Source organism: Xyrauchen texanus, chromosome 43 (genome assembly GCF_025860055.1).
Source record: "Xyrauchen texanus isolate HMW12.3.18 chromosome 43, RBS_HiC_50CHRs, whole genome shotgun sequence".
In the NCBI taxonomy this organism is placed as follows: Eukaryota; Metazoa; Chordata; class Actinopteri; order Cypriniformes; family Catostomidae; genus Xyrauchen; species Xyrauchen texanus.
In genome coordinates this window covers 29,517,195-29,539,589 of record NC_068318.1, presented here as the reverse complement: position 1 = coordinate 29,539,589, position 22,395 = coordinate 29,517,195, and the positions used below count along the sequence as shown (strand labels likewise).

Sequence of the window (22,395 nt, the reverse complement as noted above, 5' to 3'; positions counted from 1 at the left end):
AACATGAAAACGTTTCAATGCAGTCACTGTGGCATTTGTGCTGTTTGATGCTTTACATCGTAACCTCGTAAAACATGGACAAATTCGACCACCATGCAAGGACAAGGATTTTTAGAGGGATATCTTCCCATTTTTTACAAGTTGGTAAAATTTTGCAGCACTACGTTTAAGTAAACCACCCAGCGTGTGCTCTACGATGACATAAACGTACAAGACATTGCATTCATCAATAATTTGGTATTTGAATATTTGAGCTCATAAAAAAATGTATATTCAAATATTCTATTATTTAAATGAAGGTAATTAATGAGAGATTAATGAGACGTTGTAAAAATTTTATTTTAGTAATAAAGGTTGTCACCATTAAAAAAAACAAGCTTCTAATTATAATCAAAACAAGCTTATATCATGTCCTGTGTTTGTTTGTTTTATTTAAACAAGCAATGCATGAAAAAAAAAAAAAGAATAGAATGAAAGCATTTAAGCTCACGCAAAGCGGAGAAAAAGAAACATACAAGACGAGTATAAACACTCGGCATATAATAGTTAATATGTTTATATTGTTTTTCTCAACAAAAACATGACATTAGATACAAGCATATCCACATGCTCTGTAAACTATACTCCTTTATACATACCAGCATTCTCACAGGAAGCCACATTCTCGCAAGAACCCGCTTTTCTGGTGTCCATCTGATCGAACTGACAGAACCGTTTGCTCATCAAATGCGATCGACAGCGCCACCCAGTGCATTCTGTTATAACTGCCAGTTTTAGTTTGTGTGTTCAGGATTTAACATGCATCTCACTGTATAAATGGCCAGCAAAGCAAAACTTACTATTCGAATAATTATTGCAGAACGAATATTCGACTACTCCTGCACATCCCTAGTAAATACATTTCTGGCAAACTAAAGATGCAGATCAGATGTAATGGAACAAGCTAGAGGTGGGCGATCTGACGATGTTATATCATGATCGATCTTGAAGACATCTTCAAGCGGATCGTAGCGATCGCAATCTTTTTTGTACTCGTAATAATGCTAAAACTAAAACAATGACTGCCTACAAGATGGCTGTGCTGATTGGCCAATTATACGTGTCTCTATCATGTGTCTTTCAAGCACGGTGACATATTTGAAACATAATTCAACATGAACTAGCAGCATGGCGGATGAGGAGCTGGTGTAAAATTTGTCGGGTAACGGTCGGCTCTTCCAGAGGTAATATGACAAACCTTTTCAACCACCTAAAAAGGAAGCATCCAAAGGAACATCCCGAGAGTGTTGCACTCAGGTCAGTACAACCCCATTTAATTGTATCTCACGAGGTCCCGAAACATAAACAGTTACAGTTATCACTGACCGGCACATTAGAGATTCAGTTCGTGGATCGTGATTATGTGTTTTAAGATCGTGATGTGATTTTTTGGGAAGATCGCCCACCCCTAGAACAAGCTATTTTCCATAATTAGGTTCTGAAGGTTTCTAAAAATGTATCTCGTTGGCAAGTACCTCCAGTTCTTATGAGAGGACAGTTCCAATTGAGACAGCTCTCTGAGAATCCTAAACTATAAGTCTATCCAAACACATATAGATACATAAATGATCCAATATCATTTAAAGCACATCTCAGCGTCAAAACAGACTAAAACAGAAGAGGGGTAATAACGGTTAATGGCATATTAATTCACTTAAAGCATTAAATGAGCGATGCAAATGGTAATTGCTTGTTTGTGTCAAGTGTCCATGCTGGAATATGTTCGCTCATCATGTAGATTACATTAGAGCTGCAAAATGTGCTTTTATTTAAGATTTTTAGATGTTGGATGAAGACATGCTTACAACAGAATTTATATAATGTACACCCTATAGAGTGACCAAAGACGACCAAATGTTGACATTTTTCCCACACTGACCACCATTTTAATGCAGCAAGGCGTGTATCAGTCATTGCAAGACGATGTAGTTCAGGTTTTAAAACTGAATTATGACTATTACCATTGTGACATCACAATGGACACCTCACCGATTCATTTGCAAGTGAAAATACAGTGGGATTCAAGAGCATTCCATTAGACACTCGGAACAAAACTGGAAAAAAGGCAAACGTTGAATTGCATTCTCAGCACAATTCCGACCTGCCAAAAACACCAGTTGCATTGCAAACCAAGCTCTGGGACTCAAACCGAAGCAATTTACCTGTTAGATGGCGCATATCATGCTGTCTATCCAAGTGATACGATCAATCAACAGAAACCAGTCTGTGCATATCCTATTCCCAAACAGAAGCATTCTAGCATCAGGCACCATAATAATGCTACTTTATCCTCTTGTGTAAAATGGCACTGAAAACAACAACAAAATGCTGCCTGTTAAATCATAGAAGAAACAAGGGGGGGGGGGACGTCTTTTTTATCTCCTTAGTTGCAACCTTTTCCTCTTGTCGTTTCTTCTGTATCCTCCTCTTGTGGGGCTATAAAGCTCTGTTGCCATAGAAATCTAAAAGGCTGTCATGGGATTGGCTAGGGTGGGTGTGATGAAAGTGGCACAGGGACAGCCCACTAACTGCTGTGCTGGTAAAAGGCCCCACCCCCTCCTGTTTGCATTTGCTTTTGCAGACTGACTGATAGCTATTAGATTGAGTCTAAGGGGAGCACAGAGCAACATCTGCAGCTTAATATGAACACAGGTCACTCACTAAGCATTACAGAATGGCATAAACCCCTTAACTAGGCAATAGCTATATGTGTTTAAAGCTGAGTGTACAATAGTCCAACGTGATCTCATGAGAACACGTATTTACTCTTACGTAAAGTTTGGTTCTAGCAAACATACAAAAATTGCCACCTCAAGCGTTACGACCAGCTGTTTTACGCCAGTGATGTCGAACGCTCATTATCTCTCAAGTGTCAAGTAGGGCTGAAACGATTAGTCGACGTTATTGACAACGTTGACAATAAAAAGTTGTCGACCAAAATTTTCATTGTCGAATCGTCATTTGAACTCAGCGTAACATGAAATCACATTAAACTCTAATGATATTGTATGAGAGCAGGACTGCAGTTCGCACCTGACTGAGGAGAGAAGAATTACACAGCTCGCAGTCCAGATGCACTCTTAAACTTTCACAGCTTTTTTCACAGGGAATTACCAAATAAGTAAATACAGAAGCACTCTCGTTGTGGAATAAGTGGAGTCAGAGCTCTTTACAGGAAACCTGTTACATCTTAAATGCAGTTTTAATAAGTTATAGCTTTATTAAAATATTAAAGGAAGCAGGTCATGTAATTAACTACAAACTCAGAAACTGGCATTATTCTGTGTGGTCAGCACCTCTTCTATGAGTTGTGCGAATGTCCCGGGCTAAGGGGGAAGAGATTCAAACTGCACCCGGCTGGTGCACACTATGTCGAGGGGACGCTCATCCCTCGAGCGAGCACGCTTGATGCAGCTAGATTATTACGTGATGGCTCGTGACTTATTGACTCATAATAAATGTGTCACTGTACATTTCTTATCGTGAAGAAAATTGGCAGTATGCAGCTTTAATAAGTGAGAGTTTGTTTTTTGTGAGTTAATGATGGATTGAAGTGAACAGAAATGTGAGACAGGAAGTCTTCGCCCCATTATACACTGCAACAAAATATGTTTTTAATTTGTTTTGGCTTGTTTTCCAATATAAATATCTCAAACTAACTTTAAAAAAAAATTACATTTACTTTAGGAACTAAAACGCAGAAGAAATTTTTTTTATCTGAGAATGTTGACTATAATATTAGAAATACAAATATATTAAAATATCTAAAAATCCTTTTAAAAAAGATGCATTCACATAAGAAGCAGCAGATAAGATATTTATACTTGCTTTTAGAGAATAGATCTTGAATAGAAGTACATTTTGTCTTCACTGCACTTGCAGAAGTATAACCAAGTCAAAAAATATAAACGTATATACAAAATACACATATATTTAAGATTCATTCTCTTAAAGCAAGCCTAAATATCTTATATGTTGCTTCTTAAGTAAATTTATCTTGTTTTAAGGATTTTTAGACAATTTTAAATGGAAAACAAGACAAAAACACTTGATAACAATAGGATTTTTTGCAGTGAATTTCTAATAATAAGTATTTTTTCCCTTTAATTCAATGAATGTCATTTAGAGGTATTTTTAAAAGATGATTTTGTCCTTTTTATTGTTAGTAAGCACGTTTAATACAACCTTTTAAGTCAGGGCACAAGTTGAATAAAGGATTAAACGTTGCAATAATCGCTGAAAAGTCGAATAATCGTTCTAATAATCGATTATCAGAATAATCGTAAGTTGCAGCCGTAGTGTCAAGTGACATTTCACAGGGAAACTGCAACTAAACATGTAGGTAATAAGGCACGTAATTTCATTTAGCAAAAATGTTGCCAAAATCACGAAATGTTCATGAGACCAGGCTGCAATATGCATACCATCCACCCTAAACAGTAAGCTTTGGACTAGTGCATCCTAAATAAAATACGTAAAAGGTGCAAGGATGTAGCATTTCCAGTGAGGACAAAGATACCAAATATGAACCTAAACAGTAAGAAATAATAAACTGGACAACAGATGCAATGAAAGTGAATGGTGACGTCCCTTCTTGTGTCATTATAGGTTAGGTTCTAAAAACAACATGAGGGTGAGAAAATGATTACAGAATTAAAATTTTGGGGTGAACAAACCCTTTAAGCAAACATGGAAACAAAAAAGATGTGAAAAAGGTTATCAAGGCACAAGTTTATGTCCCGAATACTGGCATACTTGCTAATTAAGTATGTTCTTTCACTTCAAACATTTTAGTGGTTGCAATGTGCGCAAATGAGAAAGAAGCCCAAGACAAAAACACAAACTTACTTAATTCTTTCATATTTTACCACATGGCAATGTGTCTGGTTTCCATTCAAGAACACCATGTTCTCATGTTGCAATCAACCAGAAGGAAACCATCATTTTGCTTTTCTTTAAAAATGACACAGAGTAATCTCTCAGCTTGATCTCATATCTTGTTCCATTATAACAGTTTATTAGCATTAGCACGTACCAAAATTGACTTCAGACATTTGAGAGGGCCTGCTTTGGTTAAAACAATGTTTTGCACTAAAAAGAATGTAATAAGAATGAACAACACATTTCACTTCTATCAAAAATATCAGTGATGAATATTAGCTCCCCAAAGCAGAGATTCACAGTGGTCTCTGAGATTAATTCACTTAAACAATGTTAATGTGAGGTCGGCCCATAGATTAGATACGTGTGACATTTCATATGGCACAATCTTAAACTCTGAGGGGATGCTAAGAGCGCTTTATTGATTTCTTTGGGGTCGGCGTCCTCCAGATCGGACACTTATAAGGGGGTGTCCAATTACAACAGCACATCAGGTTAGTTAGTCAGCACAGCAGTTTCAAACATCCAATTCCATTCAGAATGCACACATGAAGGAAAAGGAGAACTTTAATGACACCACCACTAGTGGCTTTCAAGATGTTTTACTTCAGGACCAAGATTTAACATCGGACATCATGAGGCAACTAAACACAGAACAACAATAGATTGTAAATATGTCCTTAAAAAAAAAAAAAAAAAAATCACACAATAAAATGTGTTACCATGCATATCAACTCCTTGCATAGTTTTGCAAAGAAACATCTCAAATGCAACAAAACTGTCATCTTCTAGTGCAGACTTGGACAACTTATGGCCACGGGACGGATCCGGCCCTCCACATGGTTTAATGTGGCCCGTGGCTCATTTATCCTAAAAGCATTTTTTTTTTTCTCCATTGGATATTTCAGTTATCTTGCATTGGGACGAACACGCCACCATTTTTTTTTTCTCCATTGGATATTTCAGTTATCTTGCATTGGGACGAACACGCCACCACCAGCGTTTAACATGCTCAGGGTTGCTAGTGATCTCTAGTGCAATATTCTGCTCAAGGAAAAGTGTTACACGGCCACTCTGTGTTCATTCTTGAGGCTGCTTGTGATGTTTGGTGCTGCTAAGTTTGCAGGTAACCCTTCTCAGTGATGAAATTAAATATAAAAGTAGATCTCGGCATCATTGATATGTGGAAAGGTAATCCATGTCACGTGAGCAAAGGCAAGCGAGAGAAGAATATACATTATTATTTGTGCAATTTAGAAATGTTGGATTCCCTTCGCACCTGCATGTTAATCTAACTCTTGCAGTAATCATTTATCAAATTCATGCAGCCTGTTTTATTCAGTTGTGTGCTGAATGGAGAGCCAAACCATTGACAAGACCCACATCATAGCATGTAAACGGGTAATGTTTTGAGAATAAAATAAAATCGCCCGCTTTGCGACAAACATTAAAAGTTCTATAATTTCAGTTTTTTTATTATTAAAACAGACCCCTGATGTAGAGTGTGTTTAATTGAATAATAAATTAACAGGGAAGTAGAGATGGTAAAATAAATCATTTATAATAAGCTCAGCCATTATTCAGTTTTTTAATGCCTGATAGAAAATTAACAACCTTTGTAGAGCAATACAATACTTTAGGCAATCGCAGAATAGTCCCATTAGTCACATGTACACTTGACTACACAACTATTCCTGTGCTTAAAAGATACAAAAACCCAATCAGTGCAGAACACTGTATCTAAACAGGAAAACAATGTGGCCCCCTATGCACTACTTAAGCCCGATGTGGCCCCTATACCATAATAGTTACTCACCCCTGTTCTAGTCCATCCGACCTCATGCACAACCTTCTTCAGCAGTCCTGTAATGGCAAGAGTAGACGTGTCATGCGTATCACACTATGTGATACACAAAAACAGGAAGTATTTTGGGGACTTTGGTATGTCTGACATTTTACATCCTTCTAGCTGACCTGATTGCCATCAACAGTTTTTTTTGTTTTTTTTTAACAGACCCATCTAGTAATGGCAATTCAGTAAATTGAATATAAATTCTCTGGCATCTTTAAACAGCCGACATAACACAGACGCAGGACTCTGCTTTGCTTTGATCGTACATGACCAGTGCTGCCCACAACACGCAAGTGTTCAAACTACACAGAGTAACTTACTGTGATGAAACGAAGCATGATTTTTAGATTAACCATCGGCGAGCACACCACAGTGACATACGTTTCCTTTTGTTTGGTTTCCTTTGCTTTAGAGATGTTATGAAACAGGACAAAACAACGCATGGAAGGAGAGCGTTTTGAATTTTATGTTTGTTGCTATTGTGATTAAAAGGAATATTCCAGCTTTAATACAAGTTTAGCTCAATTGACAGCATTTGTGGCATCATGTTTACTACAACAAAAATGTATTTTGACTCGTTCCTCCTTATCTAAAAAAAAAAAAAAAAAATGCAATAATTTGGGTTACAGTGAGGCACTTACAATGGGGCCAATCAAGTACACAAAATGTTTGTTAACATGATTTTAGTGTGATACAATCTTTACTTTACTGTATAAAGTTATATCCAATTTTTTCATATTCGTTGACATAATGAAGTAACACCTTAAACCATAAAACGACCATAAAAATGTCAATTTACAGCTCAAATAGGCCTAATAAACAAGTTTTAACAGAATATGTGCTTTTATAAAATTATAAGTAGAGATGGGACAATAGATAGAATTTCGATATATCTTGAACCAAACAAATTACGAACCATATCGTGGCATAACTCGATATTTCGAAATTTGCAACATTGTTTTCTGTTCAGGTGATTCAAAATGAAATGACCCATCAAATATCATAATCTCTCTATCGCTTGATTTTACCACTACTGTGCTTTTTCAACACTATTTACAGGGTTCACACAAAGTCCTTGAAGTGCTTGAATTTAGCTTTTAGAAATTTAAGTACTGAAATACCTAGAAAATCACTTTGTTTTGTTGAAAAGTGCTTGAGATAAAACTGATCATTTCCTCTGTGTAATGTGTGTCAATCAAAGATAAGGCGACACATTCATTGAATATTGTGTCTTAACATCCTTTCTGTCCTTTATAGTCAGATAAAAAAGTAAAAAGAAATCTTAATTTTAATTTCACACAGCATGGATGCGCTAAAGAAACTGATTCTCGGTAATGTTCACTGAACCGGAACGCTGCGAAATGCACATTGAAACTCTTAAAGTGACAGTGCATTTTTAGCGTTCTTCCACAAATGAATGTAATCTCAATGTTTTTACTTGTAAATTGTACACATTATTTCAAACAGTGATAGTTCATATGTCATATATATATATATATATATATATATATATATATATATATATATATATATATATATATTTCATGGTATAATATTAATTAATAGAATGTAGTATTTTTACAAAGTTAAAATGTGATTATAATAATTTTGACGACAAACAACTTAAAAAATATTTTTTTTCTGGACAGGTTTGTTCAGTACTATTGCTTGTTCTGCACCTAGTCAGCCTAAATGTAGACTATTTTTGAAAGCTTATTTGTTTGTGATATTTTTGAATAGAGAAAAGTATATGAGAAACTTGTATTATTTAAACTTTGAGCATTTAAATTGTGTATTAAACAACTTTATTTTAATGAGAAATTATGTGTAATTTATTTTTAGGGAAATAAAGTGTTCTGTAATATTTTGTAATTTAAGTGTTCGTATATAGAGATAATATTGAATCGTGAAACTCATGTCATCATATTGAACCAAACCATGATATAAACATATCATCCCATCCCTAATTATAAGCTTCATATTTCTGCCTTTACGCCCTCAAAAAATTGTCCCTATTCATTTCCATTGTAATTGCCTCACTGTACCTCAATTTTCACTTTTTTGCCGTAATCAATATAGTGCCACAAATGCCGTCAATTGAGCTTAACTGGAATATTCCTTTAAATAGTAAACGTTTAAAACTCCCATTGACTTGTATTGGGGGAGGGACCTGAGCCATATCTATAGAGACAAGGGGCTGGATTCATGAAGCATTCTTAAAAATAAAATTCTTCTTAACAACTTTTTTCCGAAAAAGTTAATGTTTTGTATTCCCTAAAAAACAAAAAGTCTTATCTTTTTCCTTAAATCGTTTCTTAAAGTTTTTAGCTAGAAGTTCGAAAGAACTAAGAACTTTTTTCAAAAGATTTTTGTGAATCCCGCCCCAGAATTCAGAAACAGAATATCATTTGTTGAACTCTTATGACTTGGTTGGGTCAGCAGGCCTATCAACGACCCAGAACACCCCAGAAATGGCAAATGTGCAATAAACTAACCAGAACCCACTAGCAAACATATATCATCCTAAATATAATTAAGAATATCTTAGCAACTGCATAGCTACACCCTGACAACCACCTACAACACACTAGCATTGTGGCAGCGACTTTTGCATGGAGAAGCAGGACTCACATTTTCTTTAGAAATTTATTAAACAAAGCAAAAAAAAGATTCGGTTATTTAAGGTCAGCCAATATGAACAAGGAATGGAATATTTCACATTTAATTCATGACAATGTGCATCTCTGCCGACAATGAAATACAGCAGGTAATCCTTTTCAAAGTATTTTCCATCTTACTGCTCATCATCAAACACATGGATAAAGCGCTCTTACAAATCTTTTGAACAACACTGTAAAACAGTTTTTATCAGAATATTCAAAGTCTCCTCACACTCTTATTCTCAATAAATTAAGAGGCAAATAAGTCCAGGACAACGTGCCACTACAGAAGAAACACAAATAAATGGAAGAAGAGAGAAGTGCAAACAAACCGCTGACGTGAGGGGCGGATGACGAGAAAGCGCAGTGTATTTATAGCGATGGACAGCTGATTGTGGCTCGCCTCCGCGCACACTCGTTCCTTTAAATTATTGTAATAAATCACTCACCTCACTGGGATTTTAGCTCAGATAATCGTCAGTCGCTCACCGCATACGGAGCCTCCACTCTGAGCTATTAAAAAGCCTTTTACAGACCGATCGCGGGAAATGGAACCTACTGAGAAAACGACTTTGGTTTGAGTCTGAGATGGTATATCATTGGTGCTGTGGGGATGTTGGCAGAGCGCATTAGGGAGCTTGGCGTATAATATATGAGTTTAATAAGGTGGATACCTGATGCTACTGCTGATATGCTGCTGGGCAATGGTGAGGAACATATAACGTGGCCAAGAGGGAAAATACAAAATGCAGAAGAACTGTGACATATAAACGCCACCAAAATGTCATGATGATGGCTCAGTATTTGCACACTAAATCCACACTTAAAAAAGATATGTATTGTATCAAATAACAAAATATCAAACCAAGTGGCACAAACACACTTTTCATGCAAAATAACTCACAAAAAGTAGCTTTCCAATTATTAGCCTCGCAATAGATATATTGTTTAACATGAAGACAGAGTATATGGATGCTTTCTGTTTGTCAAACGTTAGTGAAACTTGTCCATATTTGCAGTTCACCCAAAAATGAGTCCTTAACATTCTGCATAACATCTCCCTTTGTTTTCCACAGACAAAAAAAGATATAAAGAGTGTGTAAAGAATTTGATATTTTGGGTGAACTATCCCTTTAATGTGATGAGCAACACCTGTAGTTTCTCTGCTAGCACAACTTTGTGAACTTGAAAGGAACTGACTTTGACACCAGTTGAGTTAGTTCAGAGAAAAGCACTAGCATCCTTTGTTTGCAGATGAAACTTGCTTTGCAATGGGATTCACGCATTTTTAAGCATGCCACAAGAGTTCAAATACTTTTTGGAGCCACAGTACAAGTGAGAATACACAAATATGACACCTATATTTTTGCACACTCACAGCGTCTAATTTAAACAAGGTTCCCGATACACTAATGCAAACGTCTAATTTAAGAGAGACACTGTGTTTATCAACCGCATTCTCTCCTCAACTTATTCATTCTACTTCTGCTTTCTGCTTTGCGATGCAAATATCTGCTTAAAAGAAATGCAAATCCAAAAACCTCATGATCAATTGCAAATCCTTGCGAGAGTCACAGAAACAGCTGCTCCTATACTATGATACAATGGATTTGATGAATATTTATGCATGCAGTGGTGGGAAACATTTCATTGGTCCTAGTGCCTTACCAGGAAGATCTCAGGGCAACTCGGCAGAACCGCAGAGGCCAAAAAATGTCCACAATCACAAACATCATTGCAGCTTTTCTCAACAGGAAGAACATCAAATCTCACCATCAAGATACCAGCTAGTTTTCTGGTCCCTGATTATGGTGAATAGTAATAGCATAAATGGAAATACTGACGTATTGTGCCACAGTGTTATTATTTAACAGACATCCTTAGTTAGCAATAACAGTTTGTAGAACAGATCAATCTGTGCCAGTATTGATTTTGATATGAAATTGGCATAACTTGATGCTTGAGAAATCAATGCTGTTGGTGGACTATTGCCTTAGGTGTTTGATACAGTGTATTTTTCACTGAGGAGCTAAAACAGCCTAATTATAGTACAATCTCTAGTAAATTTTACAAAAACGTAAAGCTCTGAGAAGAGCTACGATGCTGGAAGTACTGAAAGATTGTTATTGTGTACGTATATGGGCTGAGCCATACATAAAAAAAATAAATAATATAAAAACATTTTTCAGGCATATGCCAATATTGATATACATCTTTAAATGTATGTATTTGTTTTTGGTTTAGCTAGATGAACCAACATTTTGGCCAAACAACCATTGTTGCAAAGTAGATTAAAAAAATGTATTGTTAATAATAAATGCAAGAAAAATCCAGTTAAAAAATTATCAAGGCATGTTTTCCAGTTTAGTTTTTTTTACAAAACAAAAGGCAAGGAAGAACTACATTTAATCATTTTCACTTTTATGTGGCAATAACAATACACAGACATAAATGCAATATTTACCTATATATTTTTACCAAAAAAAATTAATGCATGAAGTGTCACACAGAGACTCATGAACGTTTTAGTGTGATGATGCTAATTAATTGGTAGGTTTTTAATAATTTTCGCATATAGCATTCGTACCACAATGTTGATGACCAGAAAAATCATTTATTTAAAAACCATGGTTACGGTAAGGCACTTACAATGGGAGTAAATGGGGTAAGTATATATACACAAAATTATTAAAGCATAGCCACAAGTCGTAAACATTTTTCGTGTTAACATGACTCCTGTGTGATCATTTATTTTCTAAATGATTTCAGTGAGATAAAAATCGCTTTTAGAATTTACCATTGTTGCGTTGTCATGACAACAAAGTTGTATTATTGGATAAAACTTTATGCTGATAAGGTTAGTAAGCAATTTAATTACACTAAAATCACATTAACACATATTGTTTCCATCTTGTGGCTATACTTTTGAAACAGAGTGTATTTTAACGTTTATGGATGCACACTATATTAGGGAATAATAGGGAACTTGCAGTAAAATAGAAAGTATGTTGTACAGGGGCCTGGGTAGCTCAGAGAGTATTAACGCGGACTACCACCCCTGGAGTCATGAATTCGAATCCAGGTCTCCTAAGCAACCAAATTGGCCCGGTTGCTAGGGAGGGTGGAATCACATGGGGTAACCTCCTCGTGGTCACGATTAGGGGGTTCTCGCTCTTAATGGGGCGCGTGGTAAGTTGTATATTGTACATTAAATGATGCGATATTCGCATTGTTGCTTTATTTTATATTGCAAGCAAAATCATAGCAAAGGCAGTTACTTCAGAGCCATAATTTCTTTCTAAGTTCAGATAAGAACAGTGCGAGCATCACCATTAATCAAATGCACAATGGGCGTGGCTTCAGAGTGCCACATTAGGCCCAATACCATTAGTGTCTGGATGCGCTCCAAGTGCAGAGGCTGAAATATAGACAGTTGCTTCTCGCCACTAGGAGCCTGCTATGACATAAAACCCTCTCCTCTCCCACCCAACCCTGGAGCCATTTGTTACCAACATTAAGCATCTATAAAGACCAACTGCCCATATCCTGATTGCTTTCATTAATAATGGCGCTCTGCTTTCTCGAGAACACTATTGCCCACACACGCAATCTAAAATCTGAAGTACTGATGTCACAAAAGAGGTTGAAGTTGGTAACTATTCAAAAATAGAGTGGTCCTTTCAGTGTATTGCCTTCCCAAGTCTCTTACTGTAAGTGGGGCATACCACGCTATTAAAATTTCAAAGGATCCTGATGTTTGGCTATGTCGTCACAAGTCTTGCAATAGCGGTCTGAGATGGTCCAATTGTGAATTGGCTTGAGATCGGTGGATGCTACAATTTCAACAAACATACACAAGTCTTTGTCACCTTTGCAAGCCATCAAGATCTACAATAGAGATGCTGTTCCCCTTGTCGACTATGGGAATCAACAGTTCCAGATAAACTGGGCTGACTAATGAGCTGTGAACAGAGACATCAATGGAGAGGCCATGGTTTTTGTAACTTTCCAGGAGTTATTTAAAACATAACACCCAAGCATATGCCCACACAGAAACACCAACACATTTCCTGCTCCAGCACAATGGGTATATTTGGAAACGTAGATGCCAGTGGTGCCCAGTGGAATGTATGCCAAGAAAACCAAGAAGGAAATAGAATCAAAACACCAAGCATGTATCAATGATTTGCTGACATCTCTGATCCACCAGTCTCCAAGACAACTCAAGACTGGAGGGGATCCGGAACAAGCTATACTAAACACGATACAAACCAGTCGCAAACAAACATACACACTTGATTTATTAATGGCCTCAGCAGACAGATATACAGTGTCTGGAGAGGGTCGAAAGTCTCAGTTACACTCTCGGCTCACTTCAGGGAAAAGTGGTACTGTTACACGGGTTAACAGATTCCACTGTACGCCTGTGACTTTAATCCTATCATGCAGACCACACAAATGCAATACAGTGCAAGAGTGCCTGCCCACTTTTCAATTGTCTTGGTTCCAGGAGTATTTTTCCCATTCATATTTTCTATAGGGTTTTCATAAAATCCTTCATAAAAGGAGTTCTAAGCCATGAACCAAACCAACCAGCTCCGAGGTGAATCACATTGCAAACTTTGATTTGAAGCATAAAAGTATTTGAAAATCAAAAAAAAAAAAAAAAAGAAACTTTCATAAGGGAATGAACTACAATCCCACCAAGCATTGTGAATGATGTAATAAGAGTTAAAACTATGGAAAAATATAAAACTATTGATTTAAAGTTGATTACAAGTACAGAAATAATATATTTATGCAAATGCAAAGTAGTTTAAGAGTATTGGGAGACCGACTTAATTGCATCATTCACAGTACATCAAGGGAGTGGGCAGTCGCTGCAGAGCTCTTTAGCCATGGTTTGTTCACTGCAATTTTCTTATTGGTGAATATGTTCACTTCAGGATCATGGGTAGATCTTCACCAGATGTTCTGCTATTAAACATGATTTATTTTTTTTTATTAAGTTGAAATAATGTGGGCTAATGGCTTTCACAGCAGCATATATGAATTACAACCTCTGAGCTGAAGATAAGTCTGGCTTAAAAGGTTTATGAGTTAATTAAAAATCAAGTGGAACATGAATGGAATTTTTACTTCCGGAACCCAACTGTTGTGCTCCATCCGGTGCAAATGTGACCACTAGAGATGGGTCACAATGGACCGACCAGTTGTCCAACGAGTTGATTAGTGAGGACAACGAGTTTATCTAGATTTCCCTTTTTTAGATTACGTACTTAAATGCGTTTATGATATGAACTATTCTTTCCATGAAGCAAATTATATTAACATTGAATCAAACATTATGGTACAGTAGAGCTATACTGACTTAAAGTCCCATATTATAAGTACAATATGAAAACAATACATTTTATGTTTATTGCACAAAATTACAATATATATATATATATATATATATATATATATATATATATATATATATATATATGTGTGTGTGTGTGTGTGTGTGTTAGGAGTGTAGGAAGACAGACTCAATTACATCATTCACAATGAGAGATTGGTTACTGATTGGAGCTCTTTTGCCACATTTCCCATTTCCATAGTAACAGTGACTTCATTAATTGGTAGATCTCTCTTTAGGATCATGGGTAGTGTAGTACTAATATAGTACCAGGAATTTAGCTATTAAACAAGTATATAAGTTGAAGCACATTTCTTTGCTTAAAGGAATATTCTGGGTTCAATACAAGTTAAGCCAATCAACAGCAATTGTTGCATGATGTTGATTACCACAAAAATGTATTTCAACTTCTTAAAAAAAGAAAAGAAAAAGAAAACAAATCTCAGTTACATAAAGGAACTTACAATGCAAGTTAATGGAGCCAACCTGTAAATGTTAAAATACACATTTTTCAGAAGTACAGCAACAAGATGCAAACAATATAGATGTTAAAATGATTTTAGTGTGATTACGTCTTTATTTTGTGTTTTTATTTTGTAGCACATTTCCAGCCCCTGGCACGCTTGGCTGCCTTGTTTGGTGGGAATGCATGTCAGTGTTTGCTATGTCGCTATAAATAACAAGGTGTGTTTAACTGTGTAGTGTTGTCCTGGCATTTTGCTTTTGCTCTCTGGTGTGGCACTGGCTCGCTGCTGGTGTCATGGTCATATTGGCATGCTGTCATGAGTCTGGCAGCAGCCTGCCTTGCCTCCATCCACACATAGGTCTCTGCCAGAGCTGCAACCATTAGCAGTCGTTTCTCCGGCCAGGGCGGGTGGAAGGCAATCAATACCGTGACTCATTCATTCTACGATGTCTGCTTCATAACAGGATTCATTAAGGACAAACCTAATCATTTTGGCAGGCTAATTAGATACAAGGAAGCATTTTTCTCCTTTCCTCATTGTGCTCGAAAAGAACATCGCAAAATATACTCGCTGCATAAATGAGGGTTGCTAGGGTAAGGCAGCGTTCTCCCCATGCAGGGGCTCCAAAGTGGAGTCGCAGCTAAAATAAACAATTCCATGACAAGATAATTGCAAGCCTGCGATTAAGACGTGATGAACGTCCTAATTATCATGACAAGACCAAAATTATCAAGCAGAACTGTGTTCCATGTGTTTATTAATCAACAGCCCTGCCAAGCTAAATTAAAAACAGATATCACTGATGTAACCAAATACTCAGGACTGAAGGGGGTACCAAGTCAACCACTCATCTGTATATCCCACTCAGTGTTTTTCAGCCCTGCCAGATATCCAACTATATTCTTGAAAAGGCTATAATAGATAGCTAGACAGACAGACATATGAAAGAAAGACAGATGGATGGATAGGAGACAGACAAATAGAAAAAAAATTAAAAAAAAAATAAAAGAATGATGGATGGATGGTGACAGATCGACAGGCAGACAGACAGAGAAGATCAAAAGAATGATGGATGAATAGAGACAGACAGACAGATAAAAAGGAAAGACATAAATGGATGGATAGATACAGACAGACAGACAGCACGGATGGATGGGAGACAGTCAGATAGATAGATTCATGGCATGTCATATTCCTACAAAAAGAAGGGTCTCTGCTCTTTATTCAAAATCTCATCGCTCTGTTAGACTCGATGATACTGCTGTATTTATACTCACTGAGAGTGTTTACTGTTGACTCTAGATACGAGACTTACCTAAAACGTAACATTGCTTACTTGCAAATAAATATAATAAATGAGACACAGCCAAACACTTGATAAAATTGGAGTAAAAATACAAGCCTGCACACAAAATATGCATGAAAGCTTGCATGCCTATGCTAACGGTCCCGAGTCCTGACTGCTTTATGTAAACACGGTACAGAAGTGTAATAATTCCAAGATTTAATTTATTGTCATTCAGCATTTACACAGGTGATCAAGAGATACAAATATTTGTATATAGAGCAAAGACAGCAACAGAAGGACAATACAAATTGGAGAAACAGCAGGGTAAATTTTAGTACTAACTAACAGGTATGATTTAAAATAAATGTTATAGTATTAATTCTACTATATTATACACTCAACGGCCACTTTATTAGGTACACCTGTACATTTACACATTCATGCGATTATCTAATCAGCCAATCGTGTGGCACCAGAGTAATGTATAAAATCATTCAAATACGGGTTAGGAGCTTCAGTTAATTTTGTCTTTTATCTTGCAGTTTCAACAAATCTCCACATTATTTGCGGCAGCTTGCAATGTTTGAAAATTTCTGCAAATCTTCCTCAAAAAAGAATAAATCTGAGGGAATCCCAACGCTTTCCTTCATGTTTGACAGTGGCAAAATACATGTTTGAAAAGCTTGACACAGTCGCAACATGCACAGCTGCAATTGTATTAACTCCATAGTAAAAGCGTCTAGCGTCTAGTGTTTAGCATCTCCGTCTCCTCCAACTTGTGCGTTCACTATCAAAATCCTTGTCTAAACTTTTGTGGGATCGAATACAGCACACATGCCACATATATCACAGATAGTGTTTAATCTTCACACTGCGTGCTGCGAATGAGACTAGCGTTTATACAAAGAATTCCAAACATTCACTTAAAATCCCCATTAGTTAAGTAGTAAAGCGATTTGAATGTGAAGTGCTTAATATATTTGAAAATAGCAATATGCTTATATGCAGATAATAAATGTTCATAAATGTTTTTTACTAAAACAAAATTGATCACATACAGTATATGCAAAAAATGTTTCAAAATATTTAATAAATTGCCATTTTCATAATTTTGCTTTCCTCGATACATTTGTGGAATTTAAATTTGTACATAAATGCTCAAATATATGAACTCTTATTGTATTTGTTTACGTATATCAGATTTCGATATTAGACGAAGTAATAATGGCAACAGGCCCAATTATTTAATCCTCATTTGTGTTTTAGTTAACAGATTTATTGCACATATATTTAAAAAAAATATCTGGCATTGTCTGAGGCAGAAAATGTTAATACAAAAATAATTAACAGTCTTCAAAACACCCAAAGGTTTCACCTAAATATAAGGCATTTTTGTGTATAATTCTGTTTTTGTTTTGTTTTTGCTTGCTAACTGCATAGAAAGTTATTGTGCACTAAAATATTTACATGTAATTGCATTTACAATGAAATTAACACAATTACAGAGGTATTTAATGATGATTTGTGAGTTTTTACTGCAAAACAACAAAAAAATACAGCAAATTGCATCGCAAAATTTGAGAAAAGACGCAGCAAATTCAGTCATTTTGGGCTGCGAAAATCAGGAAAAAGTGTTGCGAAATCCCAGTGGGACTGAAATAGTGTGGACCATGTTGGTTGTTAACTGAACATCCAAAGTGACTCTAAATTATCCAGATTTAAGTACATAGTTCAATGTTTGCTGTTCCAACACTTGTCCCAGGTCAGCAAGAGGAGTTCATCATTGGGACGAATGTCAAAGCTGTTTTTCGAAATAGGAAACCTAACAGAGTCATGGTCGCCACTCTGTGTGTAAACCCTAATTCGGAGTTGTTTTTGGATCTGTTATCTTGCGTCTCTCACTGGAAGGGGTCTGAACCACTTGAAAAAGCTGGAACTGTGATTGGAACAGTGCAGGTCATTCCTATCGCCCCAAGACAGGAGTACATTATGAAACTACCATGTAAGGGGTCATACAAAAAAACAACTTGGGGGTGATAGGTGAATTAACCCAATACAAAAATCTGATATATGCAATACATGTGCAATATTAAATTTACCCACACGTACGACAAATCACATACACATACATATATATATATATACATACATACATACATTATATATATATATATATATATATATATATATATATATATATATATATATATATATATATATATATACATACATACATACATTATATATATATATATATATATATATATATATATATATATATATATATATATATACATACATACATACATACATACATTATATATATATATATATTATTCTTTATTTTTGTAGATATATATATACACATGTTGTGCCACACATAAGCACAACTATATGGAATAGTTAACTAACATAATTGTATCACACATGTCTGTCTATGAAAGTATTTTACATTGCCTTACATGTATCAGATTTCTGTATGGGGAAAATATAAATGTTAGATATACCAAATATCCTTTAAAATATACTCGATGAGTCTAAATGAATATTTAAAACAGCATACATTTCTACAGGTGAATGAGTCTTTAATGCAATATCAGACTGTGATAAGTGATTAGCCTTTACAGTGATAAGCTTCATTCATTCATTCAACTGTAAAAATTGGCCAATTTACAAATCCCATCTAATCTTCAAAAATGTAAAAGCCTGAAGATAAGCCTGGAAATTACAGCATAATAAATATCACCGATAGCACTTGTCTAGACTGTTTGATGTTTACACCTGGAAGACGTATTTATAATGCTTTTTGCTCATCTGCAATTTGTCTTTAAGACATATGTCAATAAGACATTCAGCAAATGTCTTAGAGACATTTATGATTTATGTTTGTAAATCTGATATTTTTAAGTTGTTTAGCAGATGTTAATTAAAATGTGTTAATTAAATGCTTTCCAGATTTAAAGACCTAAATTGGACATCTCGGAGATTTACAAATGTGCTATTTGGGTAGCACAACATTGTAGCTTTACCTCAAATATATAAAGGCTTAAACAACAACAAGTTAATCAAAGCAAATGAAATGCATTAATAATCACCAATAACTCCCAAATGGATCGTTTAAATAGGACAATCTGTTTCCAAATCAGGGTTTAAGTCGCTTAATTTTGTATTTCAGTGACTGAAAAGAAAACTCGCAAGCAGCGTTGGGTGTAATGCATTACTAAATAATTTAATTACTTTTCATTGTAAAAAGTAAGGGATTACTCTTAATTTCTCAGTAATTTAACTGGTTACTTCTGATGTAATTGCGTTAAATACTGTATAGACTATAGACATTTCTATATAAAACAATTGTGAATTTAAAACTGAAATTTAATGTGTAATGTTAAAATATATGTCTTCGAATTTAATGCTGCCCCCTTACATTCATTGGACGGTTCATGAATAATTTATTTAATTTTATATGATTTATTTGAAAGAATTCATCCTTGTATTTTAAATCTGGTCGAGGTTGATAAGGGTTTTAGAAAGTAATTAGTAATAAGTGATGCAATTACTTTTCAGACAGAGTAATTAGTGAAGTAATCTAATTACACTGTAGACTATTTAATTCGTAATTAGTTAGTTTTTAGAGTAACTTACCCAACACTCCTCACAGGTGAACGTTAATGACCGTTTAGGGGGGAAAACGATCGTTGAGAATTTAATTCAAATTAGACAAGCGCGCGGGCATTTAACCCGCGCTCGCTCTACTTACCTTAGGCGCGGGAATTTTAGCTCGAATCGGTTGTTATCGGCACGATGTGGCCATCAGTGTTCAGCGGCTTTATCCCACGCACAGCCCCGGCTCAGATCGAGGTGTCTGTCGGCCAGTGCAACGCTATTTCACCCGGCTGTGTTCAAGTAAGCAGTTGGCTACCATTTCAACCAAATACTGTAAATAAAACAGGAAAGGCCAGCCTGACAGTCTGATTCGTGCATTCGCGTGAAGAACATAAAAAACAGTCCGCCGGTTTTAAAATAGTCCCTCCGGCTGACAGTCCAAAACATGCACACGTCAAATAGAAAGTGACAGGACTTGTTAAACCACACTGCTGATCGACTGTCAATCAGATGGGCGCTCACTGCTTGTGCATTGTTGTTTTCAGGCTTCCTGTAGCATTAGATCCTCTGCAGCAGAATATTGTTGATCCTTTAAAAGCAGCGAGCACAGGAAGTGTACAGGTATGCTGATCAGTGCTTCTCCGTGACGTCTCGTGGGTTTTCTGTGGATCTATTTAAAGCATATGCGCTTTCTAAAAACATTGACCTAGCTTTTCTCTGCGTGCACGTCCTTTCCTGTGTTCTATCTTTACCGAAAGTGCGAGCAGCATCATTTCTGCTGTAATATTATTGGATGGTAAAATAGCCTCCCCTTCCTCTCTAGAGGCTTGTTTTTTCCCCATTGCTGTTGCGCCCTCTGGTGGAGAGCAGCTGTAATGCAATAACTAATTATTACCGACTTTATCAAATTAAGTGACTCTTAAAGGAATATTCCGGGTCCAATAAAAGTTAAGCTCGATCGACAGCATTAGTGGCATAATGTTGGTTATCACAGAAAATAATTTCGACTCGTCCCTCCTTTTCTGTAACAAAAGCACAAATCTGGTTTACAGTGAAGCCACTTACAATGGAAGTGAATGGGGCAAATCCATGAAAGTTGAAGGTGCTGTAATTTTTACATGAAATAAGTGTCCTGAGATATCTCACTGGTCAGTGTGACAGCTGTAGACTTTGTGAACAGCAAATAAAAATGTGTCAAACATTGACGCCTTTCACCTGTCAATCATTTTGCTCTTTCTCATGGTGGTGGACCTTATTCACGCTAGCGACATCTTTGTTTTTAATGGTATGGTTAATAGCGTGAAGCCTGCACATGCGCTATGTCTCCGTGGTAGCGTGCTCAACAAGCCACATGATAAGATGCATGGATTGACGGTCTCAAACGTGGAGGCAACTGAGATTCGTCCTACACCACCACTAGGATTTAAGAGCGCATTGGGAATTGGGCATAACAAATTGAGGAGGGAAAAAAAATGGCGTACTGCACCTTTAAAATACTGTTTGAAAACTATAGCCGCAAAATGCATGTCAGCATGATTTTAGTGTTATAAAATCACTTACAAACCTTTTTTGTGAAAAGTTATATGCAATATTACAACTTTGTTGCCATGATGATGTAACGCCATAAACCCTAATATAGTTGTTACAGGAAAAATTACGTGATTTTATGATATTAAACTTCACATTTCTGCCTTTAAACCCTCCAAAAAGTGGCCTATTCACTTCCATTGTGAGAAGGGCCGGGCAGTTATGGCATCTGCCACCTTATGTAAACTTGTACTGCAAGACATGGTGCACAACAGCGAAACAAGCCTGTGTGGCGCATGATCATGGAGTAACAACGTTTCGCCTTTGGCTGTCAAGAAGCGTTCCTAAAATGACTGCAAAGTGGACTGACTTGCCTTGAAAGATCTTTGCATGATTGTCTCGCGCACAGTGCGTGACACAAATTCCATCATCAAATTTCAACTAAGAACGCAGCGGTTTTTCTAGACATGCAGACAATCCGTGTCTTTGTGTTCAATGTGCTAAAAGAGTACCACAGAGAATTAATAGCATGCGAGTGTCAAACACGTCTGCGTGGCCTCGCGGTCGAAAGAGTATATTTTCAACCATACATGAGACAGAACGGCACGCGGGAAAATGCAGTAGACCCAAGTATCAAGTCTCCAGAAGCCACATAAAAGCTATGTGTGAAGAAC

The 22,395-nt window shown here is 36.2% G+C and overlaps 1 protein-coding gene across 4 annotated transcripts in view; it reads right to left on the bottom strand.

Moving 5' to 3' along the window:
- The window catches only part of LOC127635716 (membrane-associated phosphatidylinositol transfer protein 2-like), a 75,293-nt gene extending 54,364 nt beyond the window's left edge, over nt 1-20,929 (bottom strand). For all 4 annotated transcript variants that reach the window (XM_052115941.1, XM_052115943.1, XM_052115942.1 and 1 more), the window contains exon 1: nt 20,349-20,929. The gene's annotated coding sequence lies outside the window, so the exon portion shown is untranslated. The remainder of the gene's footprint in view (nt 1-20,348) is intronic.
- Nucleotides 20,930-22,395: the final 1,466 nt, after the last annotated feature.